Here is a 27,508-nt window from a genome sequence, read left to right as displayed (position 1 = left end):
GGCAAGAAAGCATTTTCGTTGCTCATCAGTAAGATAGTTCCCACGAGTCTCAAGCAGAGGATTCACATCTTCAGTCTGCCCCTTCATCAGCATTCTAAAAGATTTATTTAGACAGGTTGGACTATCGTGGAAGTCCCCACACCCTTCCTACCAGCTCGTTCTGGCAGAAGCTCTCCGAGCCTCGTCTCCAGCAGGAGTCAACCCTTTCATGCTCATTCATTTTTAAAGGCATGCAGAAATACATTTACATTAAATATGTAGAGTGGTGTCTTTAATTCAGACATATTTATTATTAAACCATTGTTTTAGAGGTCAGATCGCGAGAAGTCTGTCCATCAGATGAATGCGGGACATTCATATCATTGCCGTAGTTTTACTGCATGTTTGTTATTCACTTTGATTCGCCTTCGGTGTCAGAAGCCATCAGGCCAGTTTGAAGAAGTGGAGTGGGACTGGAATTAAACATGAATAAAGGGAGGAGGCGTTTCACAGAGACAGGTGACAGTTGGCAGAGTGGAATTATACATTCACAGGCAAGTGATGTGGTCTGTGGTCTTTGTCAAGCCTAGGACTTTGGCCTCCGACATCCATGCTCTGGTCCCATGTTCCCCACCACAAACAAGTCTGTTGGATTTTCCTTTTAGCGACTTGAGATAGTAACTTGCCTGATGGATAATAACTAATCTCTGAATGAGTCCCAGATATTTGAACAGATTTCTGATGGTCTTTGTCTTTTTGTCAAAATGGAATCAAAAGGGATTTTTATCAGATGACTCTTCTGCTTGACAAAGCCTTTGTGTTCGGACAGCAAAGCTTTTATGTCTCAACGTGACAAAGATCAACTTCTAGTTAATATGGATTGTAAACACCGCGTGGGGAAAAAAAAAACGAAATACCAAGGAAAACATACGGATTTGTAACTGACTGAATTCCAAATAAATCTCATAAAATAGAACTTAGTGTACGACTCTGTACGACTATACTACACTAGACTGGACTAGGCTACTATTTTATTTCTTTGTGTGTGTTGAAATTACCTTTTTCCTGAGGGACAAATTTCAGATAAGAAGTCTTCTATGACCTAAAGCATGACGGTGGGTTGGAACACTAAAGTTTGGTTTAAGTTAAGCGTTTATTTCCACAAAATGTAAGCCTAACCCTGATTGGTGTGCTACTCAGAGGCATTTGATCGTAAATACTTTAGCGTATTGTTTGTGCTCCTTTACAAGATTTCATTTCCTACCTTTGCACAATATTCCTAACTTTCATGTATGAGGGATGGGAAATAAAGAGGAATCTCTCAAACAAATGACTTCATGACAATGTCTTTTTACATCCATGGATCCGTGCATATCTTCCCCGGCTGTTGTCGAGATGAATCCCGTGTTGTTCCTATTATTGGCCTCTCATGAGACACGACGATGTGAATGACTGTCGAAACGCCATCAGATCCGTCAATTGCATTCAAAGAAATGCTAACCATTGCTCTCGCCCCACCTAGCAGATGTTCAGTTTTTTTTGTAAGTGGAATTCCTTTATTATGTTAATAGCACTGTTTTGTGACATGCACCATTTCCATCTGAGTGGTCTAGAGGAAATAGGCGAGGGGGGGGGGATCATCAGATGAATTGTGCACCTTCAATAAGGGATGTTTGACATTTTGCGTTGAAAGAAGAAAAAGAAGGGGGAAAACACATTTGAATGCCAAGTGGCATATGACAATCATGAATGAACAAGATTACAATGGAATCATGGCACCATGCCTTTTTTCATTTTACAAGATCGGGGACATTTTCTCATCAAAAACATTGTCCAAGATCATATATAGTATGTAAGACACAAAGACATTAAGCCTAGCTTTTATATCAAGAAACCTGCTTTAAGTGTTCGTTTATGGTGTCAATCATTTTTAACTGAAGCAGTTTGTCATACCTACTCCTGGTTTTGATGAACCATTGATTGTGACAATAAGTATTGGAGCTTACAGGATACCAAAAATGTGAGGGAAAAACTTCCAGTTTACAGTGTGAAAAGTTGTTCCCAAAAAAATACGACGTGGTTATCAAGAGTTCACAGAAACAGTGGTTATGCACCAAATTGTGATTACATTAAAATATTCAAGTAAAGTACATTACTAAACATTGAGATCGGCAAACGATCATATTTTTCTTGATTTTAACACATTATAATTACTAGTTTTGCACAACTTTCTACATGGTCTGCATAATATTTCAACTAATAGATGTATATTCCTGTAAATGTGATTAAGATGAATGTAAGAGTGAGTAAAAGTGTGTTAGAGTGTGTTAGACACACGCCAAGGGTTTATGCCCACAAGCGTGTGCACGCCAACTTGCTCGAGGGAGCGTGGCTGGCTCGCGATAGGCCCTTACGCACGGTGCACTGAAGCCTTTCGCATATATATGGAATTTTTGAATATCTAAACCATTATTTAGCATCCGAATCAGTTCTGCTTGTCTGACTGATGGACAATTTCGGCGTGACCCAGCTCTTTTTTGCATGTGACCTATACAGTGGGGCTGCCTTGCATATATTGTTTGGTGCGTTCAACACGGACGCCGCTCCTCTCCTTCCACCCACCCCAACCATTTCTCCTTTTTGATCCTTTTAGCATGCTCTTTGTGTTGGAATTCATGCAATATTCATGGCAGGACCGTGGCTTCTCCGTATCTTTATGTACAATTATTGGCAGGCGTCCCGTTATGTCGAGCCATCTTAATAGTCACTATTGGGTGCGCTTAAGTGTGACTTGAGATTTTTCTGACAGTTTAGCTGGCTGGGGCCCGTGTTATGAATTGATAAGGCAGAGGGCATTATATTTGCAGATTGTGCCAGCGCGACTTTCCTTCTTAGCCTGACATTAATATTGATAAAGGTAAATAGCGTGTGTCACGTCACAGACGGAAGATCAGCTCTGGAAAATGACATACTGTATGAACCATTTATTGTTGGTTTATTTGGGATAAAAAGATGCTTCTTGTGTTGAAGTATCATTTTAACAATTTATCCACCTTGGGAATGAGGGCTACAAAAGGTAAACCAAGAGCAACTAGCTATAGTATCTAAAAAAATAGTGGGAGGATATGTAATATTTTACTTTACACCCCATCTCGAAGGCATTAGCATGTTTTGAGGGGACATTTTTGCCTCACGAAACACATTTGTAAACGTTTTAAATTTCTTTGGTCAAATAATTTGGGAAATAAATCATTCACCTAAAAGTAAAAAATGTATTTAGATTCCTACATTAACCTGGTCGAATGGCATTTGTTTGTTTTTTTTATTTAATTCATCAGTTCAAAAAGACATTTGAAAAATTCCTTACCTTTACATCGACTTTTGATGCTGACAGACTGACTCAGCTGCAACTGATACCGATCCATTTTTAAAACACTTCATCCAAGGTTCTGTAAACAAAGCAATGCATTACAGAAGTTTTGATGTGGTCAACATCAAAGTGTAACCAAAATTGCTGAAATATAATAAAATTTTGATTATGCTAACACTGTATTAATCAGAGAATTCCTACAAGGAAACAAATAGAGATTTAGTGTCCTTTACGTAAAGTTGCGTCTATTTTTTTTTCCAACAGGAGCCTTTATGTGTTGAACACGATTCTTGAAAGTATGTTTGCGAGGGAGGGAAAAGTGCATTTCAGAAAGCTACCTGTTTGTGCTTCAACGTTTTTGGAATGCCTGTCACAGTCACACGACTTCACCTGGAATGCAACACCGTTGTGCTCCGACGAGCAGGGGAAACATCATAACAGGATCGGGGCGGGGGTAAGAAATGCGTCTCTTTTAACTTCCTGAACTCAAGTTCTCCAAGTGACGTCTGTGCGCCCGCAGCTTTTTTTAACGACGGCGTCCCCACCTGCCGCGATGGAAGAAGGGCTGGTGAGAGAGGAACAATGTAGTCATTACCAGTCATTTTTGTGTCACTTTTGCAGGCGGCAGTCTTCCCTGTTGCTCCGTTTGTGATGTGTACTCCGGATTGCGTCTCCACTGCAGGCCTCCATGCCTGCTTTGTGAAATGCGTAAACAAAACAAGAAAAAAAACATAACACAGGTGTCAATTTAGTCCCCGACACGAGTTCCATATTTCAACTGTTTCGTATTTTGAGGTGACAAAGTGTGGCGATGATCCAGCAGCGGTTTCATGCTTCTCGGATATGCAACAGTCGTCCATTGCAAAAGCAAAGCTCAAAAGGGAAAATATAATATAAAAAATCATCCTCAATGACTTCCACCACAATAAACTTGAGCAACTCCTTATTATACACTTTGCGGCAAAAGCAAAATAACCAATTACACTACTTGCAGGCTGTTTTAATGCCGTACCAATGGGGACTATAAATAAACATGCCCAAGTGTCTTGGCTATTAAAGCCATGAGCCATTTTTGTCTTGATTAGCTGCTGAAGGCTCGACTCATTGGAGGCGTTAAATGAAATTACACTACATCTCGTGCAGATATTTGTGTTAAAGAGAGACTGTCCTGCGGCTACAATAATCCCCTGTTAATCCTGACCTAATGAGACCAAGCTGAAGAAGAGGTTTAAAAGTTACATGAACGGGTAAAGGGCTGATCGTGAAAACTGCCCCAGCATTTTAGCGTAAACAGTTTTTGGCTGTGTCTGTTTGTTTACAGAGAGCATATAACTCTCCTTTATTATCTTTGTTGTGTGGAAGAACACGCATCAAATGGAGCAAGACGGTTTCAATATAGACAGCCACATCGCCAGTCCGAACGCCAGATCACTTGCCGAAGGGATCTAGCCATGTACTTCTCTTAACTTGATCTTAAAGGTCATCTACAAATGATCTACAAAATGCATGTATCCTATCAAACATAGAACAAGTATAATGCAAGGAAGATGTATGTTTTTAGCGTAGCTCATTGATGAGCCAATTTATTATTAGTCTGTGCCAGTTGTGACGGACTATAGCTCAGTTTTAGCGTGGCCTAAAAATCTGGATAAATGAAAATAAATACATTTAAGGCACTGGTCCAAATGTAACAGCATGTCACTTTCGCATTCAACTTCAGATTTTTCACAGAACACTAAAATTAAGAGGTACATATACGACTAAAATGGTTTCATCATTAATGATCAGGATAAAAGCAATGTTTTCGAAGTGGGTGTGTGCAGATGTGTGTGCGCATGCATAGGCAGTGGTGTGTTATCAGACTGGTAATTAAGGATCGAGCGCTACATGCGCACACACATAAAGTACATAAACACAGACTTGAGTTGCAGGAGTGTCAGATTATAGCAGTTCCCTCATTTGTGTGACTTTCTGGAGTTTCACTAGCTAATGAGATGGGGCTAATTGCCGTCGTTACTGTAATCTCCTGAGGCATACAAAAAGGGAGGGCAACACGTTTAAAACATACACTCAAGTGATAACACTTAAAAGATGCCAGCTCAGCAAAAGGTCATTAGCAACTATGTGATGGTAAGGCGGGTACGTTCAACAACGCTGAGGTTCCCCGTGGTTCAAACATTCATTTGCTAATTCTAGGTATGCACATTGCGAAAAGGAAACATAGTGTAATTACAAGAAAGAGAAGAAGAGGTGGAGGGTTGGTGGGTGGGGATTTGCTGTAGAGGAACACAATGAACAAGAATGTAGTACAATGGATTTCTACATGGAAATAATGTTCTTGGCAATTTAATAATGTTGCACTTCATACTTTTTTTAATAAGCTATCCACTCTAAATTATACCTACTACTGCTAATAAAATGAATGCTATACTACTAATATCATGTAGTGTAGAACTAATATTAACTTTGCTACCACTGTTACTAGTGGTGGTTGTGATGGTTTTCGTAAAAGTATTGGGACTGTACTGTATGTGTAATAGGTTCGTTTAAATGATTACCCAAATAGATGTGTAACCCTAATGGTAACTATTGATAGTAGATGTAGTTCTTTACACTCTTTATTTTGTTATTTTTATTAAGTTTTACTTTTGTCTGAGGCCGTAAACAGCCAAAATGTAACTCACAGGGCATCCTCTTGTCAGCTGTTTACGATACTGCACATTCTGCAATTAACGTAATACAGTCACTCATATCACACTAAGCTGGGTCATCATCATGAGAATGCTATCGCCTCTCAACTCTGGCTGGGTTCCGACACGATGGAATGAGAACAGTGGCTAATGTTAGCGCTAATGTTCACATTAGTGTTAGTATTCACGACAAAGATGAACGGATTGCACAAACGGCAGCCGCCACTCATTTGTCCACGTCGAGGGACAGGGGGAACTGCTGAGGTAGTGGCATCAGGTTACGGGGGGCGGGCAACCATGTGTCCATAGTCCAAGTGTCCATAACTTTTTAGGGCCCCAAAATCTCAATCAATACTGACTTCACCTCTGAGAAAGTCATAGCACAGTGGGTAGAACTTGTCGTCCAGTTACTGAACTTCATTTTAAACAAACTCGACCAGGGTGTGCTTGTCATTACGCAACAGAAAAGACATTTTGGCCATGAGTTGATTTTGCTTTGTGATGCTAAAATATGATGGGGGAAGTTTGATTTAGTACAGCAGGGGAGAGCTAAGCCCTGCCACCTGTTCACCAGATCCACAGGCTTTATTAAATATTCGTATAAAAGCTTCTTTTTAAAGAAAGGAAAGGGGGAAACAAAGCATTTCCTGTCTGCCTGTGGCACAGCATCTGAAGACCGGTCCTATATTTCTGCCACAGTATTTTAACTTCAAAGCTCATGGGACACCCTCATATTTCGAGGAGACGATGACTATACATTAAATCTCAAATTGCGAACAAGTAGGTCCGTGATGTTTATGCCTGGAGTTCATAATATAAAAATACAAAGCAAATATTGTTTTAGAATATTAATAACATATTTTCTTTTAATAGTATAAGCATTATACTTCCATACAACTATGCATTGATTATTTATTGTGTTTCGCAAACCCCTGATTAACCAAAGTAACTTCCATGGGCCCTATTTTCATAACTGTCTAAATCCGGACCAGCAGATGAAACCCGCTGACCTGCGACCTGTCTGGGTAGTTGCGTGTAAATCTGCCTGTGCCTCGTGAGCACCTGCGCAAGATCAGCGGTTTACCTTGCGTCACAATTTAAACCCCCTGAGTGAAATAGTTTACGTCTGCCTTTTATCCACAGGAATTGATAGCAGAAACGGCCGCTAGTTACGCCTATCTTTTTGATGGACTGGTCCACCATGACCCAAAACTGGTGTATGTGATCAGGCATGGACAGAAAAATACACTTTTGTTGCGATTAATAATACAGTACACTGGTCTAAGAACATGGATATAATCAAATGTCTCTAAAGTGATGATAAGTGCCATGAAGAACAATGCAGTCAAAACTTGCTAATATTGAATTTTTGAAAATAATTGTATGCGTTCATACAGGCCTGCTTGGATGAACATGCATATTCCCGATGAGCGCTACTCTGAAGTAAAAATTACCGTAATTACTCGAATATAACACGCAGGTTTTTGCAAAATAATTAATTCCAATAGTTGGGAGTGCGTGTTATAATCAAAAACATTTTTTTTTTTTTTTTTTTTTTTTTTTTTGTCTTGTTACATGGCCCTTAGCCTGGTGCTTTTTCTTGCCAAATAAATTGAATTGAAATTGAATTGAATAAAATAAATTACAAATTTTCGATCGAAAAAAGCATTGTCAAACTCACTTTGACGCACGGATTTTACGTCATCTCGTAGAGCCGACGCACGGATTTTACGTCATCTCGTGAAGCCGAGACCACCACTGCCCCCCTCTAGCCTCGTACCCGTCTCAGTTCACCCTCTCTCAGTTCAGTGTTATAATCAATAACTAAAATAAATTACAAATTTTCGATCGAAAAAAGCATTGTCAAACTCACTTTGACGCACGGATTTTACGTCATCTCGTAAAGCCAATCGGATGATGTGTTGTGGGAGGAAGAGGAAGTGGATGAAGGAAGCGTGGACGTTGATAGGATTCTCAACGAAGAGATGTATGAGAGGACAGACAAAGAGAGAGAGGAACTTTTCATTTGAAGGATTCTAATGAATAAATTTGTTTGAACAAAACAATCGTGAAACGAAGAAAAAAAGGTAAGATTTCTGATTTTCGTCAGCGGGAAATTTTAGGTGCGCACTATATTCGAGTACTGCGTTTTTCCAGATTTTTTTGGCCCAAAGTTATACCTGCGTGTTATTTTCGAGTGCGCGTTATATTCGAGTAATTACGGTAACTCATCAAACTGCCACAGCCATTAACTCTTCTACCTACTAGAGACAATGTTTACAAAGGGCTCTCCGGGAAGAGATGCCAAGTTTGCCTTTCAATCACATATGAGATGGCCTTCAAAGTCACGTACACCCTCGAGCGCATTCTCCCTAACGGGCAGAAATAGGGGAGAGACAGCTCTAAATAAACGCAAGGTTGCCATCGAGCCAAAATGGCTGCCGTCCATCATACACGGTGCAAAAATAGAGAATCCGCATAGTTAGATCGAGTTCACATGAGCATGCACGCTACCTAGTGTGCTCATAAATTCAAATAGCTTGTAGTGACAGTGTCAAAACACATTGGCGACTCCTGTTTGTCAGTTTCGTACATGCTACCCTCTACTTCTGCAACGATATGTAGGCACAGTTGACACTGAAATAAAAGTACATTGGCAATGAATGAGGTGCGTAACATTTAGTGTTGTAAAAGCAACCCTTGACCACCTGTTTTCACATTCTATAACACTGCTGGACCAGCCAGAATACATCTGACACATCCTGTGAGGCAGAATGTTTTTTAGTTTATTTGCCTTTGTTTTGCTTTCTAGTAATTGCACAAATAAAACTAAATTAAAAAGGTAAAAAGTGGAGAGAAAGTGAGTAAAAAAACTAGTCTTGTTACACAGTTTGTGATACATTGAGACATTGGTCCGAAAGATGGAATGGATTTGGGTTTTGTTCTGTTTCTGTACAATCTGGATAATGTAAAAATAAAATCTCAACGAATATGAGATCTTCTGGAGGTAAACATGCTGCATAGTTTCTCAGTTTGTTCACACAGACACACAAAGAATCATAACGTCATCTTTGATTTATAGCTATCAGCAATCATTGAGAGGTTGTGGACTCAGAGGTCTTGACTGAAATCAATATTCTGTAAAACAGGCCCAGCATGAACCACATTCCTTTTATTTTTTAGATCTGTTGGCTTAAACGCTTGTTAAAATCCACTCAAAAATAAAGAGAAAAAATGAAATGAAGTGAAAAATCCTTTGTAACACCACATGAAGCCAATCAAACCGTTCTACTTTACGCACGTAGATCAAACTCATATTGACTTGAAGGCCGAAGTGGGGGAAAAAACACCAAGGAGATGAGATAAAGCGAGCCACTCGTCTTTCTGCGTTTCAGAAGCACATTCCATTTCCAGACTTGTGTATCAGCTTCTGAAAGCTACCAATCCCATTTGCATTCATAGGAAGTACTTTTACCAAAAAGCAGTGTGCACACATCAATACTCTGTTCATTTTGTAGCATTGCTCCCCATTCAAGCAAGTCAGAAAATGTTTATCTACAGATATCTTTGAATAATTACCCTAATTGACTTAACTATGGTTTAGTACAGGGGACGGTAACCTTTAACGAGCTATAAACAATTCTTATTTTCAAATAGCCATACCATAGTTCCCTGACCCTGCTGGAGAACGACAGTGAGTTTCACCGTCCAAATCAGAATATTTTACCTTTACGATTATGGGCCCTGAATGTTTGAAAAAAAAAAATCACTTTTAACAATCCTCATCCTCTTTTTACGATCTTTCAGGATAATGTTTACAGACTCCCAGACGTGATCACTTTGCTGGCTGAACACTGAGAAAAATACTCTGTTTTATTCTAGAGCCTTTGCTGCGAACTTGATTCATTGCTATACCGAGTGGCTAAACACTGTTTGAGCAGGTAATGGACTTGCATGCACACACATTGGCAAAGAGAGGAAAGAGAATTAAGTACTTCCAGTGGTTCCCCTGGTGGAGAAAGAGGGAGAGGGAGCGAGAGAGAGAGAGTACAAGAGCCACGGGCTTATAGTTCCACGCCAACTGATTTGTGAATCTCTTCTCCTTAAACAGCTCTGCGCCACTGTGCACACGTTTGGGTATGCGGGAGTGGGGGGCTTCCACCTATTTGCACATTAATAAACCTCTAGAAACATTTTTTTTACACGCTGGGGGAAAGAATAGACGGTATTTACACGTTGAAGTTCCTCCAGGACTCGTGAAAATCAGTTTGTTTCTCTGTAGTGATAATGATGTTTTCTGTCCAATTACACTACGGCCAATAACAGATGCAACGATAGATGGGAATACATCATTAAACCGTTAATTGACAAGGGTAAAGGCACTTAAATCAGGGCTCTATTAAATTGGTCAAATTAGGTAATATTTTCTAATTTTTTAGTGACTGACTCAAAATGGAATTGATAACAGCAGTCTGTAATAAACTTTTGGCCTGTTGTCTTTTAAATAAACAAAATATGGTAGAGTTATCTCCATTCTTTTTGGTTGTTGTCAGTGGATTGTTTTAAGGTGTGTTTCTCTTTGTGGACTTTTTTTGTTTGTGAACTTCCTGAAGTTTTGGGTTGAATTATAAATTGAATTTTATGCATTGGTTCAAAGGACTGTTGTTTGATCCCTGTGCTTTAGATGTTTACTGTGCACTACAGCAACATCAACAGTTTTCTGACTCTCCCTTTAAATGTGAAATATGTCATTAAGTCTGGTGGTTTAATATGTGTTTCATTTCAATTCAATCTGATTTCATAAGATGAAAAATATTGACGCTTCAATTCATGTAAAAGCAAAATCAATTCTTTAAAATAGACCCCCACTCCGTAGAGTTCTCACATAATTATCCTCTCAAGTTCTGTCCAATGTAGATACCCCCTTATTGTCTCAAATAAAAGAAACCCATTCGAGTGAATGTCAACAGATGCTTTCTCTGCCATTCACTCATAGCCTCTTTAAAGCCTCGCTAAAATATCCCTAACCTACTATTCCATTCCTCGCGTGGAAGATGTAAGGGGGTGCTGTCCACACAGAGGCTATGGTCCTCTCCTCTCAGTGTGCCACATCAAGCTCTATAAAGGGAATCATTTATGTGCCACTCCCCATTACTGAACAGCATGGAGACAGCTAATGAGGGCCGAAGCAAAAGGAATATATCCACCACTTTGCTGGCAGGGGAAGAAAACCGGCGGTCTTTGGGGAGTCATTGTTTTCAAGGAGGTGGGTGGGGGGGACAAAAGGAATGTTGGGTGTGCATTTGTGTGCCCGATTCATCTCACCTTTTATCTATTTATTTGCCGCCTCAACAGCTTGAGGTGAAGAGTCTGCAAAACACACATCATTTTGTGCACGGGTATTTACGCCTGTGTGTGTGCGTGCGCTTCAGCGGTAATGTGTAAATAAAATACCCCAGTGGTGAGTGTGTGTGAGCTAATGGACACCTCCGTGCGTTTGCAGTGCATGCTGGGACACACACATACACATGCGCTGATATAAAAAAAAGTAGGTAGCTGTGACATTTCCAATTTGCCATGCACCAGCCCACTCCATTTTCTTCCCTGCTGCCTCTTACATGCTAGAGTAAGCCTCCAGGATTGACAATAATTACAGCCCGCATAAAATGAAGAGGGTAATATGAACACAGCTTTGCCATAATTGCCTTTTCATTATTTGCTAACAGTGAGCTATTCAGTCATAAGAAAGAGATTGCATAGTAATTGGCTGACAAAGGGAGGCAGCGGCTCCTTTCAGAAGTATTTTCTTGTGTGTGTGTTGCTTTGAAGGATTTTTTCCCCTTTTTTATATGATTATTAAAAATCTCCAGCATTAAAGTGTAATTTAAAACTACAATTTTCAGCCGTGAATGGAAATCTGGGTATTAACATGAGCCTCCTATTTAGAGTGGAACATCCTATTAGCAGTATTAACACTATTTTTGGTAACTTTCCATATCGGGGCTGCCTCTCAGCCCAAATGGGATTTGGAGACAGCTTTGTTTCTGATCAACAACTACACAGTCTTTTTTTTATGTTACTACTGCTAATTTATTGGCTAACGTGCTTATTCAGTGTTAAGTGAGAATTTGGCAGTGGAAACGCAGCCTCAGTGCACAAAGGAACACACAGCTTTAAATGAAGGCTGATTACAAATGGTAATGTTGCCATTTTAAAGAAGAGAGACTTACTTTCATCCTTTCAGGCAATATGACAAGGGCTTAAGAGTGCATGACAAAAACATTCAGTGTGTACATCGCCATAGCAAGAGAGATGTTTTGCGTTCCATTTTCTATCCCGCTCATCTTCACAAGGGGTGCAGGAGCCAATCCTAGACAGCCATGGACAAAAAAAAATGCAACTTTATTCTTCTCAGAAAAAAAATACATTCATTCAAGTATGTTTTATGAATGGCACCCCTTAAAAACATTTCAATATATAAAGTCCATACATTTGATGCGGCAGTGTGACAGCAAATGAGAATTTGGTCTTTGCACGCCAACCACACCCACAACTGAACTAGTTTTCATTTTTCAAGGAAGCATATTTTAAGTCCATGTATACTTTGTCAGGAAAAAAAAGCCAGTACTACGGGATGAATGCTTTTTTATTGCTCAAAAAATTGAAAGTAAAAAGATGAAAATACCTTATCGTATTTTGCTGTTTAATATACCCCCCATTTAATATTAATTATATTAAATTAATATTAAGTATATTAAACGGCAGGGATATATTAAATGGCCCACAAACGGGAAGGTACGATCCACTACGCACTCTTTATGCCGTGACGGGGTGCATCAACATTTTGCAGACTAAAACTACTTATTGCTCAGGTTAAAACTACTTACTGCTGAATAAAGTCCCACTTGGAATTTTAATGAACTTAAGTATCTATAATTATGCCCCATGAACACCATACAAATCTTGCCAAAAAAGCTAAGTTGCCGTTTAATATTCCCGGGTATATTAAATGGCGCACAAACGGGAGGCTCAAAAAAGCAAAAATCATTTAATATACAGTGGTACCTCTACATACGAACAGCTCTACCTACGAGATGCTCGAGATACGAGGAAAATTTCGAGCAAATAATTCGCTCTAGATACGAGAAAAATTTCGAGATGCGAGAAAGCCAGGTGGCCAAGACTTTTTTGCCGCATCTATTTCATGTATAACATATATCTATGAGCACTGAATGATTTCTTCAAACGAGTTTCGCCTACACATGGACCAGAAAACGTACAATGCGCATGTGCGGGCAAAAAGAGGGCTTTCTGGGTAATGAAGTATACTCGTGCACACAACACCGATAGCCAATGGCACCCTTTCTCAGAATAAAACTTCATTACCCACAATCAATACGTGGGTAGGCTGAGGTGTTGCATTTCCTGCTTTTCCTTCCTTAGCCTGTTAGCTCCTGCGATCGCTCATTCAAGACTACTTCTCGTTGGCAAGTGGTCGTGCGTTATCCTATTGAGGACATTTGTGTGCATCATTTTCGGAATATTTTGAAGGGAATACAACAGCAAACAGCCCATCGATAGCGAACGTGAGGGTGGGTGGAGGCGTGGCAAACAGCTAACCCAGCCAGAACGAAGGTAAAAAAAATTAAAACAAAATTAGAATTCAGTTTTGTGTAAAGTTACATTAAACATATGTTTGAGTGTGTCTGTATATATTCATCCAAGTTAATTTAAATTTGTTTGTTCGGTTACGAGTGCGTTGCCATGGATTTTTGTTACTGTTCCCCGATATTTCAGAACATCACGCAAACTTTGCACTCGCAAAATGTCTACATATGTCCAATAAATGTGGACAAGCCACGATCCCGCACATACATTCACACATACAATCACCTTTCACCTCTATACTTACATCGTTCTAGAAGGGCAGCCGTGCGAGGGACTCCTGTGTGTTGTTTGAGGTGAGCGTTAGTGTCATAATTATCTAACACAAAGGGGTTGCTGCTCTTATTAGTAATTAGCTCCCACCAAAACTGAATGCTGCCACCCCTCCATCCCTACCCCACTCATCTCTTTTAATGTTTAAACATTTACTTTGTGCATGAAGGATTTGTTTGTATATATCTCGTGTGTGATGAGCGCTTTTCAAGTAATTGGTTCCTGGGGGACGCCACTTTCCCAACAGTTAAAGAATAATTACAGCTCCTATGAAATGTTAAACTGCCCCGACTGTCTTTTTCGCCGGCGCTTAATTGCACGCAACAAGTTTGAAGGCAGCCTTTTCATTTTGTTCCACTGCGGCGATGGATGGGACTGAACTTTCGCAACAAAAAAATAAATAAATGGAGGACTTTTTTTTTGCAGGCTTGTAAATAGCCTCTCATGTGCTAATTTAGCAGGACACCAAAGGAGTATGAAAGGGGAAGTGCTCATTGAAAGTGATGCAGTGGCTTGTTTTTATTTGGTTGTTTGTTTTAATCATGTTGCGAAAAGCAACGGCTTGGTGCTGTCTGCATTTCTTTGCTTTAATTGACTTTTGTATATATTTGTAGTCTTAAAAGAGAAACAGCGGAATAAATGTGGAAGCTAAGAGAGTTTGAGGCTTTGCGTCAATGTTTGATATGGTTTGCGAAAATAAAAACATAAGAAAAGTTTTGTTCATGTATTCATGGGGAATTTCATCATTCAAAACAAACTCGTTAGTTTGGGAACTAAAATAGCTTATTTTTAAATTATTATTCTTAAGTAGAAAATCCTTCAATTTTTCAAACGGAGAACATTTGTAACAACTGAAATACACGAAATAAACTAATATAGTAGTAATGATTCAAGACTTCCCTGATTACCCTAATTGTAATCTCAGGATCACCACATGGGTAAAGTCACTTTAAATGGTTGCAGCAGGTGATCGTTGAATGCATAAAAACTAGTGATAGCTTATATTCCCAATAATTATGGGTGTAAAAAATGTGTAAAATGTGTATGTATGTATATATATGTATATATATATATATATATATATATATATATATATATATATATACACATATATATATATATAACTAGTAATAGCTTATATTCCCAATATTTATGGGTGTAAAAATGTGTAAAATTTGTATGTATGTATGTATATATGTATATATGATGTATATATGTATATGTATATATATGTGTATATATATATATATATATATATATATATATATATATATAAAATAAAGAAAAACATATATATACTGATTGCAGGTTAATCAGCTGTCATCTCACTGTGCTATCTGCCCTTGTTTTCTAGTACTGACATGCATTGTACCCAAAGGGGGACCTTTTTGTAAAAGAAATGCTATTCAAAACCTGGATGTTACATGCCCTCGTTGGTGCCACACTGCCAAGAGATTGAGAAGATATTTGAATGAGAGATTAGAGCGTGCCGGCGGTGGGACTCAATCAGCCTCAGGAATGCCACGCTTCCTTTAGAAGTGATTAAGAAGGAGAGCACATCATGCAGAACTCTCCTGCAGCTTTCACCTCACGGATTTTAGGTTTTGATAATCTGTTATTTGGCTTAATTAGGAGATAGGTGCGCCGTGCACTCAGTCAGGTATGTGTTGTTCCGACAGGGATGTACCGTTCTGGAAAATGTTTTTGACTTTAATTGTTTTTCCATACCTGTTTAACACACAAAAGCAAAGCAGGCAGCTTTTCTTTTTCCTGGTTTTGACTTCACAGTCAGGTAAACAGATTGAGATCAGTAACTAGACATAATACAGATGTTTGATTTCATCAAATACACAAAGGATCCAGAAATATAAAACATTTACTAAATAAACATTCTTTTAAACCTAGATGCCAGAGGGGTCAAATATAAGAATCAGAATTTGCAACACTGAGTAGCTCTGTTAATTAAGAAATACTCTACAATTATTCTCATAGAGTTGCTCAAGAAAGAAATCTTTTACTTTACTTTTAGTAAAATTGTATCATTAGCTGTTTGTAGGTGGGCAGTTATTGTATTTCCCGCATTTCTTGATAATCCAATCCCACTTGAGCAATATAATCATAGGTAATATAATATTTACAACTCACAACATACTTTGCTTTTTATTGAAATTCATTACAACTGACTGACAAATGTGTCCAAAAGCAAACACGGCATTTCACACTTTTCACTGCACATACTAACAAATTAGAGGTTGAGTGTGCACATTTGAAACCTGGATCCAATATCATCGTTTGGTTTTGTAATCCATTTTGATTGGGGGCATTCCTGTTGAACCGGGGCTGCTCATGCTAACTCGATAGAGCACTGTGATCCAGATGGGAAGCAACACAGCCCTTGGCTAAACAAATCCTCCTTTGTTTTTGGTGTGTGTGTGTGTGCGTGCTGAGTGATCTCCATTGAGAGGAGGGGACGGGTAAACACTGTGAGCTCTATGGAGCTACACATTGTAAACACACAGCACTCATTAACTATAATGAGATGTTATGAGCAAGCCTTGAGCTCATTGTGTGCCTTCTACTGAAGAACCTGCCTTGCTATTGTTGTTGTTGTTGTTGTTTATGCAAAGTGAATCGTGGATTTTAAACATGGGGGTAGGAAAAAAACAACAACAACAAAAGAAACAGTGCATTCCTATCATAGTTTTCATGCACTAATCAGCAACATCAGGGGAACTGGTTTAGAAACACCTCACTTGCTCTCCACTGCTACCTTTCATGCCCTCTCTGTGCCCCTTTCAAGTCATATTCGATGCTATTTATGTAGCCTAATTCATGACTAGGTCGTAAAGGCACCATTTCTGTAGTCAAGAACATCTACTCTTCCTCCAATGGTTAATTAGAGCAAGTTTTTTTTTTCCTTTTTAATGACGATGCCCATGCCGGGCCACTGTGACCTTTCTTTGGATCTTCAACCCTGGGGGCTTTCCAGCCAATCTGCCCTGTTTATCGTATTTCCTCAAATAGCGGCCGTGGGGGTGTTTGGGTACTCAGGAGTAGAGAGTTTGTTCATTTCAAGGCTGAGTGTATCGTAGAGTATTTTATTGAGTATTGTAAATGAACTTGCCATTTCAATTCATTGTAAAAACTTGGTTCCAATCAATAACAAAGCACATCAAATTAAAAGGTGATGAAATTTTTATCATTTTCTCTATAGTTCACGTTCGTGTTACCGAAGATCATTGGTCAAATGTTCACTGCGGTTATAAATTATTGCTGTGTCGGTGTTCTAAAAATAGTAAGATGAACTCCAACGTTAAAAAAACACAAATGAAGTCAATGAAGACTGTTTTAAAATGAATATTGTTTTGCCTTGAAACTGATCGGAGAACAGTTCAAGGTCGATGTGAATAAGTCGCAAGTCCATTGACATGAGCCTTTTTATTTATTATTACTTGTTTTCTGAGTAACTCCACTAGCTTCGAAAGAAAGGCATGTATTTATTCCACTACACAACACTCCCAGCAATTAATTGAGACACGGCTGGTATTTGAGAATATACCAAGGCCCTCTTGCTAATGACACTTTTCCCAGCATGCTCTCCTCCATTCGTCATTTACTGTTGCATCTATGGGCCTAATTACCCCAAAAGTGCCACAGGACACTCGCACGTAACAGGGAGGGGTCCGGGCATCACCACACATGGCTGGCCAACGAGTGGCTGTACCTTAGGCCATTAATTGCCACCCCCATGCAACATTCGCTGGTTCTTCCTTCAACTGGACCCCTTCTCCTCCCAAACTGATTGGGGGGGGGATCAGGAAAAGCTGACAGTTGGCTGCGATTCCTCAGCCACATGCAGCCTGACGCCCGCTAATTAGATGCTCCTATAGGATGGTTTACATTAGAAAAAACATTTGTGCAAGACCATGAGAGATGCCAGCTTTTGTTTGGAGAGCTCACGCACACAAACACACAATACCCACAAAAGGAGACATTTCCAGACTGTGTGCATGTGTTCTGGGTGGATTTGTATTTTCTGTGCACATAATGAATTTTAAATCCTGTCCCAGACAGGGCTCTTTGAAAACAAAACCTTCTTAAAGTTAATTGGCTTCAGGAACATCATTAACATATTCAGACATTAGCTTTGTTACTTCCGCCAAGAATGGACAGTATTTTTTTGTCACCCGCTGGTATGTCTGTTAGTTTGCATGATTGCGCTAAAACTGCAGTACTTTGTGGGGAGGAGTTGTCACACTTTTTGCTTTGAGCAAAACACTTACTACTACTTATACTACTATTGGAGTGGAACAAATCCACAACAAGCTCTGGTTGCAGACAGGAATCAAGACCTACCTCAATATACAATACTACTTATTTATTATGTTAACCACTTATTTATCTATGACTATTTCATGATTATTTAATCATCATTACTATTTTGTGATTTTTTATTTATCATTACTATATATTGAACAAGCCCGCTCCACTCTGCTGACCTTACTTGGACTACTTATTCATTCAGTTCTTATTTATTGATTTATTTGTCTGTCTGTTGTTATTTGTGCACTATGTGGTGAAAGCTTCAAATCTCAATATACTTGTATAATGACAATAAAAAGCATTCAATTCAATTCAAGAAGCAACTAATATTTGAGTTTTTACCCTGACCCTAAAGTCCTTAGAAGTCTGATATCACAGCTTTGGGTGCGTTTTCATTTGATGATAATCTTTCACTAGTAAATCATGTCAAAAATATGTACTGTACTTGTTTTAGGCCAGGCAGAATGATGGACAAGTGGTCAGAACGTCTGCTTCACAGTAAGGCTCAGGCTTCTATCCTCAGCTATGGCTAGTGGGTGTAAATTTGTGTGGGTTTTCTCTATTCTGGCCACTCCCCACATTTCAAAAATGTGGCTGTTTGTTTCAGTGAAGACTCTAAACTGCCTATAGTTGTGAATTGGAGTGGTTTTCTTTATATAGAATATGCCTTACCATTGGGAGTGTTAAGAATGAATAGATGTTTTGAACCACAAGCATTTGACCTTGGTCTGCTCTCTTTAGGTGCCTTATTTATTTATTTATTTCAATGTGTGTTGTCATCATTTAGGCAACTAAAAGCCATGGTGGTGTATAGATCCTTTACCTTTGTCCACGGTGCCATACGCGTCCTGTAACAATACGCTTCACACCCCTGCCGCTGAATTTCCATTAGGTCTGCCTTTATTTCCTGTTAAATTTTCTGAATAAAAGCACAAACATTCCCCGACGTATCTTTTCTTACTTATCAGCCCAGCCATCGTTCGGCCTTTCAAAGGCAACAAACCCAGTTTCGAATGGGCTTGTTCGGCAGGTGACAAGATGTTGCCCCATTTCACTAACAGACCAGCAGCAAGGTCACCGCTCTCCTGGGTTCTTTTTGTGGAAGGAAAACTGAAAGGAGGGGGAGGCAACCACTGAAAAAAGGGCTTGTCCTATTGCCTGGAGGTCATTCCCAAAGCCAGTCATCATATTCAGCTGGATAAGGGAATTGCTGAGATAAGTGTGTCTGTGGATGTGTTTCAAATTGTGTATATATAGACACTGCGGCCATACATACAGAGAGTATACACTTCTCAAGTTGGGCTGTTTTGGTCTGCCAGATTTTTTTTGTGATTGCAACGTCTGTGTGGAGACCCTGATTGAAAATAAGTTATTAGCATATCCCCACCGTTGGCTATTCTGGGGGATTTTCTGTAATAAGAGGTCCCTTTGTACCTTTGCCTGTCCTCTTGTGTGGCTGGCGGGCTTGTCAGCCTGATAGTTTAATCAGCCGACATGTCGCAACTGGAGCTTGAGTGGGAATCCGGCCCTGTAAATGCAGATTTATATCTAAGTTACATCATTAAATTACATTTTCTGTCTAAATAGAGGGAGGGGGGTCTTCTGGAGGGGATGTAATAAAACTAATCTACATACAGCTTTGGGTGGATAATCACATCTAATAAACGGGGACTCACGCCCCTATTAACAGAAAAATGGAGGGGGAATGACGAAGGACATTTTGAAGAGTCAGCTGTGCTTGCTAATTGTCTCTTTCACTCGATGCCCAATCATGTTTGTGTGAGACTTGTGCGAGACACGGAAGTTCCGCCGCATATGTGCAGCAGACCCTAGTCTAAAGCACGCCTCACTCATTTGTCAGGGTGGTTCAAGATCAATGAGCTTGACTTATTGCCAGCAAAGATGCACCCCCTCTCTTAGTGTTCACATGTCCTTAGTCTACAGTGGTAACTCAAAGTTTTGAAACAACTGCAGTTGAGATTTATTATACATTGAGTAATTTGTTCTAGAGTCTAAAGCCAACTATTTTTAACTGTGCTTAAGTTACCAGATTAGTTCTTTGTCACAAATCACAAACAGATGGATTGAAATCCAAGGCACCAGTGAAAAAATATGAATATTCACAGAAAGTTGGCATCTGCTTTGAACGGTAGGTCCACAACTTGTGAGTGGGAGGGTGTGGATTCTCCTTGAGTTTACCAGCGTAACACCTCAGGTTCTTAATCTGCCTATGAACCCCAGCGTTACTTGACGCTGCCCTCCAGGCACCAATATTTTGACGAAAGGTTGGTGCCATCCCAAGCTTTGCGTTCCTCTCCCTTTCTATCGAATATGTGATTAGGGGAAAATATGATGCAGCAGAACTGGAAATGACGTAACTTTGTATAGAACAGAGATGCGAAGAAATGTCTTGACTAAACCGTTTACAGTTTCAGACAAGACAAAATGTGGAAGCTTGTCTTCATTACTTCAAAAAACTAGAAAATGGAAAGTCAACTTATAAAACAGCACTAGCATGGAGTAAAAGAGCCAGCCCACTTTTACTCCATTCTAGTGCTGTTTATACAAACGAGTACCAGAGTGAAAGGTGTTCAACTTATCTAAAGACTTTATCTCTTAATCATATAGCCTTTCCTCTTTTCAAACCATTAAGCCAAGTCCCTCAAATGGGTTGAAAAACACAAATGGAAAAAGAAATCCCGTCCAGATTCACATACAACATTGCACACAGAACGCTGAATTATTCAGCTACCGTCTCGTGTCGTTTTACATTAATGGCAATATGATAGGAATTTAATGAGGCATTATCCATTTATGATTTTCTTTTTCCACCTGACTTATTAACACCACACCCACCAGGTAAAAGTTAGCTTTTTAATTGGCGGACAAGCATTAGGAACATGATCTTCATGGCCACTTAATCACTGCTCGTCATCAATTATTGACTGTAAATGCTTCCACTGAACACTCCAGCCGAACTCACACACTCACTGTTGCGCTCAAACTCCCCTTTCTCACGCACACACACATTCATGTGAACGCACCTATACACAACCACATGAACGACACAGGCCTCCGTGCTTCAAAATGACACGTTTGGGTGAAATTCACAGCGACATTATCATCATCTCAGCTAAGTGGGCAATCTCCAGGCTCCAGTGTGCCGTTAGAGCGCAGTTTTTTTTCTTTTTTTTTTCTCCAATTGAACTGTCGCGAAGCAATGCAAGGCGATGCGAGGCGTGCCGAGGCCCCCAGGGCATGCTGTCGCTGCATTACCTCGCTAACTGGAGACTCCTGTTTCACCAGAGAGCTATCACATTTCATAACATGGAAAAATAACACTTTAGCAAGCAGGAGGGGTCAGGTGGGAAAATGGCACCTCTAAATGAGGGTTAAGGCCGTATCATTGTCTTGCTCACTGCCGCCTCCAATAATTCCGCTGACCTTCGGTGCCATGCGGCTGGTTCGACATGGAGGGGTGAACTGCCGGGGAGGCGATCCTTTTCATGGCGCTCCGCTCCCCTCAAAATGGCTTTTTTTCTTCTCTCAGACAATCATCTGATACGCCGGCTGAATAAAATCACAGATTACATAAGAAAAGGTCCTCACTGCCGCACACTGCCACCGATAAAGCCGCACCTGAAGTGACTGCTCTCGCTGCGTAACCATCATCTCCCTTATCTTCTCCCCTTCTTTTCTACTTCGCTTTCTTCCGCCTATTAACCTCTACTCTTGATTTAGAACACCCTGATGGTGCCCGGCCAAGCAGATTAATATGTAAATGTCTGTAAAGCTTTATAATTACAGAAGATTAACTGTATTGTGGTATAATACTGGAGAGAGATGCTGAATTCAGTTCATTCCCAGGTACATAATGATCTTTTTTCTTCTTCTTTTCTTTGCCAGAGGAAATACTTCAAGACAAGTTTATTTGTATAGCCCTTAATTCACAAATGAGTCCAGAATTCAGCAATATTCCCTGATTCATTAGGCAAGGAAGAACAGCAACAGTGAAGGCAAAAATGTCAATAAATACAATAATAAAATTGAAATATAATCTTGGGAACAACAATCTCCCTCCGTTTACTAGTAATCACTGCAATGTTTGAAAATGAAACTTTTTTAATCAGTGAAATACATTCAAAAACATTTCTCGTAATAATCTTCCACCCCAAATGAAATGATGACAAAAGTCTAGCATACATTAGAACACAACAGCTGAACGATCACGCGGTAGCACAAACAGTTTACAAAAGGTGGCAGAAGTTTTGCAATGTTGCAATGAATTGGATATGTTTTACTACAATCTCTCAAAGAGTTCCCATTGGCACAACGACTTCCTGGTATCAAATGTGTTCGCCAGATAAGACGAGGAAGTCAGGTCTTGTCGAGGCTTCACTTATCGCGGCGAGACGCGAGAGGCAGATTGCATTTCAATCCACATGTATTATCTCCAACGCTTTGAGGTTTTTGTCAAATAGAAACTCAGCTACTTAAGAATGCTTTCAATGTTCATCTGAGATGCACTTGTGAAAGTTTTTTTTTGTTAAAGAAACAAACATCTGCATGGATTTAAAAAATTAAAAGATTTCAGAGGCGAGAGAGTGACCTGAATATATAATCTACAAACAATGCTCGTTGACAATTTCATTTTATTTATTCACAAACCTTTTGGCTTCTATAAATACAAATAGTAAAGTCAACTATCTAACAAAGCAATGGCATCTGATATGACAAAAAAGGGGGGGTGGAAAGGAGCCTGTCCCGCAAGAGCTTAGAGGCTCACTTCTCCACATTCTTTGTGTAAGAAAATGTCTAAATCAAACGTGGTTATCTTAAGCCACCTCTCCATTACAGAATGAGTTTGTGAAACTCCTTCCAACTTATTTAGCCAGATTTGTTTATCTCCGAATATTTTACCCCTGCCCTTGTTGAAATCCTCTTTAATTTATTGGTTAAAAAGACACAAAGGGAATACAGAGAGGAGCTTTAATTCTGGGACAAACCAGAGTGCACATCCAAGACAATCCCAATGCTACCTGTGCCATGAAGATTAGACCATTGTGCAGGGTGCAATATTATCGTGCCAAGTGGAGCCTGTGCACTCAGAAAGTCGCCAGTAAGGTGCTTAAGATATGCAGTTTTGTCACAGGATTTATTGATACGGTTACATGGAGAAAAGGTGACCTGGTATCTCGGATAAAGTCCTTGCCGGCCACCATTGGTGGAGTTTTTCTTATGATGATAAAGATATTTTTACACATTCTCAGCAGTGTTTTGAGGGGTGTTTGAGCCTTGCTAACATTTCATCGACATTGCTACAGAAAAGTGAATGCTCAGTGTACTTAGCCTACATAGACCAACAGTATAAGTCCTATCCATAGTCCTAAACCCACATAAATTCCAAGTCTCCCCACCTTATCCGTCACACTATTTCCGAAGGATCAGTAGTCTCAGCATCCTAAAGCAAACCTTTTTTGTTACTCGCCTTGCCTGGACTCAAAAAACTAATTTGACCCTCCTTATCTTGAAAAACTTGTGACTCATCTCGACAACCTTCTGACCTGATCAGACTTGGCTTAAGTCCACCTAACCTTCTGACTTCACTCAACTTGTCTCCAACCAAATGACTTACAACTAACTTTTGACGTGGATCTGGGGGACTGCAATTGTCCGCCTAATATCCCAAACAGGTACCACTCACCTACATTACCAGAATTTGAAATCTCAGCACCTTAACCTTAACTCTAAATCTCACCCGACCTCCACTCCAAAACCACTGTTTCCCAACACTGTGTGTACATTTTTATAAACTGAATGAAATCAACTTAAGAGCCATTGTCTTCAGTGTGTTTAACCATACACCAATAGATGTAATTGTTTGAGTGACAGTTAAAAAGCATCAAGCTCCATAACAAGAACAATACACCGTATTTCGGACAGATGACTTTAAAAGGACAATCCATTGCTTGAGCGAGGCAATGCTGGAGGACGCTTAGGTGGACTCCAGGCTTGAGCAATAAACAAATGAGCAGAATGCCGTCGGAAATGGCACAGCGTTCCGTATCAGAGCTCTGCTGTGTCGGCACTCTGATTCCGTTTGTGCTCTTACATAATTAAATTTGGACTTGGACGGCGCTTTTTAAAGAGATTATGCGAGCATATGTCGCTTGAACACACGCCAGCCTGTGAAGCGTGCCTCCTTTTCATGAGCACGTATTAGCTTTGGAGAGTTTATTGGAAATTAGAATGAAGTTTGCTGCCAACAGTTAATGAATTAGCCTTATGATGTGAGTCCAAAAGGAGGCGAGCGAGGATGAAGGAGAAAGGTCTATTAAACAGACTGTATTTTCTTTTAAATTTCACTTTAACTCAACAGTTAAGATGTTTCATATACTTCAATTTCAAAGTGCCTTTATAGCATTACGTGTATACTGTTGGAAGCAATACATTGTAACGGTACAAAATGGGCAATTATTTTTTTCCTCCTGATGATTAATGTAATTGTGTTAACCGAACATATTCATTTTGCTATCTTGATGACAATTTAAATATTCACTGTGCTGGTTGCAGTGGTATAAAAAAGTAAATCCTCATTAAGGAGTATAATACGTCTAAGCAACTTCAAACCAAATAAACGGATTCCCTTTTCGACGGAATTCAGCACCTCATCCAGATTTAATGGCGTACTTTCAGTGTTATTTTGTTTACTCTCCACCATCATTCCTGTCTTCACGCCTGGTCCACCTCTCCCTGTCGCACATTCATCAGGAATGGGAGCGCAGGGGCCAGTTGGCTCTACTTAAACGCGTGCACGTATCGGGCTGCGCTCCCTTCCCGCATCTGTCATTTTCTCTTTGCTTGAAACATGGTCGCTGTCAGCGCACCGGCCGAATATATCACTCAGGCGCTACCTTGCCTTTTATTCCTGTCTTGCTCTGCCGTCACCGCTCCAGAGCGGCTGTGAGGGTCCGTAAAGGTTTAAGCGGTTATTTCAGTCATTATTGGCTGTTAAATCTGGTGATGGTCGTAAAGGCCCCAGTCTGTTCGCCCCCCCCTGCGCCTCAGAGGTCAGCCGATGGTCTGGTTTATGGGCTTGCAGCACCGTGCATCACGACTGGGGCCGCCATTTTATTCCCGACCCCTCCCCTCCAACCACTTTCCATCCCATGGGCAGGATGGATGGGTAAGCAGGCCATCTATTTTTCCCATGTCGGCCGGGTTAACGCAAAGAAGTGAAAGGCCTCCAAAGTGCCATATTATTCCCGGTGGGCTAAGGGGGAGGTTGAGGGGGGGCTGTGATTTGTGACACCGCACGATATGAATTGACTGGACTTGCAAGGGCGGCGGCAACCGTTACGGGCGCTGACGACGTCAAGAGCAATCCAGCAAATTTATAGTGCATTTCAAGAAATTGTCATATTTTTACAGTCCCATAAGCGCAAGATTGAGTTACGCATGCTCGTAAGTTTGAAACGTTTCCCCATTCCTTTTATTGGGAAGCCCAAATCATCATTGAGTTTCCGAAAAAGTGAATGACATCCATTTTGTTTGACTTATTTAAGAAGCACTTTTCCTCATGCTAACTATTGTTATATGAGACCACATCAGTTACGACTCAAGGTGAATGGCGGGTAACTTCTGTAGCACGGAGCTCTCGTTCGACACATTATTAACCATAGTAAAAAGTTTGAGCTTGGTATTCAAAGCAGCCATTTTATTGTTTTATTCAAGAATCCTCTTAAGCTGTGTGAAACCTCTGTTCTTTAAAAGAAAAGTTATATTTAATGACATTTCTGCCAGAAAGAGACACTGTTCCCCCTGTCAGTACAATGCGCTAATAATTCATTGACTTGCCAATTATAATCTCACAAAACAGAAGGAAGGAAGGTAAAAAGGTTCTACTCAGGGTCTCCTGCACCCAATGCAAAGATACTCTGATGATTTCAACTCCTTTTTTTCCACAACTCATCTCTTTTTTAAGGCTGTCTTCTGTAGCTGCAGACCAAGTGAGCTGTAGTTACTGTGCGGACCTGATTCCCAGTCCCTCTGGTGGCCTCCCCCCAGTATATGAAGTCATTGACTGGGCTGCAGGAAGACAAACCTGCATTCGGAGGAATTAATCAGGTCGATCAGCAGAAAAGCGGCAGAACATTGGACGGCAATGCCACCGCCAACCTCAGGGAGTTGAGGGCCATCTTATAGACTTGCGGTCTTCATATTATGGTACACGGAAGGCTGGCATTTCAGATAAGCTGTGACAGTGAAAGGGGCCTCTCGGCACAAGGTGAATGAGTGGAGAATGACCTCATCCTTGAAGCTACCAAGCAGCACAGTCAGGTTTAAAATGAGCCAGAACCGTCAACTGTGTTACAGTCTCCATCATTAAGGGGTTTGGTCTCTTGAAAACTGCTCTTATTCAGGAGTGAGAAACCTTTTTTAAGTAACATTTGTGAATGAATTTTGTTCACAATTAAAAAGAAAACAAAGCACAGACTAAGAAAACTATTGTGGTATTGTGCTCTGATCCATTAGTTCACCAACTTGAAGCTTTTGTTATGTTCACTGCTCCCCACTCAATGTGGACAGTCAAACCTATGTTATGCTAACCAGATAAACTTTTATTTTACCAATTCATGGCTGTTCCATTTGCGTGCGAAAGAGATTCGGCGATGTTTGATGGTTTGAGTGTGTCTGGTGTCTCCCTTCAATTGTGGGCTTTGGTGGTTGAGTGTCTTCAGTCTGAATTCCTGAGCTGAATGAAAAGGATCACCTTCTTTTGGGTTGTGTATTTTAATGAGATGATCAATGACACTCACGAATCACATTCACAACAGAGTGACAGGAAGATTCAGCATGCCGTTGACTAAATGGATTAACTGCGATTTGGTTCGTGCGGGCTTCTTGAATGTGTGAATAGTTTCTGAAATTTGTCTTTTTGATTTGAAACATTTTCTTTTGAAGTAGCTGCGAGGCAGACACAAACAGGTTGAAAATTCTGATTCAAGTTCCTTTAATCGATGAGTGTCTGCTTCATCAAGAGGGCACCATTTTCCATATAATATAAGCGTACAGGGGTCATGCTGAGTGGGTCACTCATCCAGCGACAAAACACAAAACAACCGACATCTCACAGCCGTACAACAATTTGTTCTGACTGATTTTCGACTAATTGCACTCACCTTCGCCTCTCCTTTGCTTTGAACTG

At 40.1% G+C, this 27,508-nt stretch overlaps 1 long non-coding RNA gene across 4 annotated transcripts in view; it reads right to left on the bottom strand.

The window, feature by feature from the left end:
• Window positions 1–3,745: 3,745 nt before the first annotated feature.
• LOC144066754 (uncharacterized) overlaps window positions 3,746–27,508 on the bottom strand; it is a 33,706-nt gene continuing 9,943 nt past the window's right edge. Inside the window, exons 3-6 of one of the 4 annotated variants that reach the window (XR_013297716.1) lie at window positions 19,735–19,828; window positions 12,270–12,409; window positions 3,963–4,044; window positions 3,746–3,894 (exon numbers count right to left, since the gene is read on the bottom strand). This is a non-coding gene — a long non-coding RNA (uncharacterized LOC144066754). Of the gene's footprint in view, window positions 4,045–12,269; window positions 12,410–18,954; window positions 19,655–19,734; window positions 19,829–27,508 lie in introns of those variants that run through there. The other 3 variants (XR_013297713.1, XR_013297714.1, XR_013297717.1) reach the window with 3 other exon arrangements.

The sequence above is a fragment of the Stigmatopora argus genome, chromosome 2, assembly GCF_051989625.1.
Source record: "Stigmatopora argus isolate UIUO_Sarg chromosome 2, RoL_Sarg_1.0, whole genome shotgun sequence".
Taxonomy (NCBI): domain Eukaryota; kingdom Metazoa; phylum Chordata; class Actinopteri; order Syngnathiformes; family Syngnathidae; genus Stigmatopora; species Stigmatopora argus.
The sequence above is the reverse complement of the archived record's forward strand: the minus strand, read 5'-3'. Positions and strand labels throughout refer to the sequence as shown.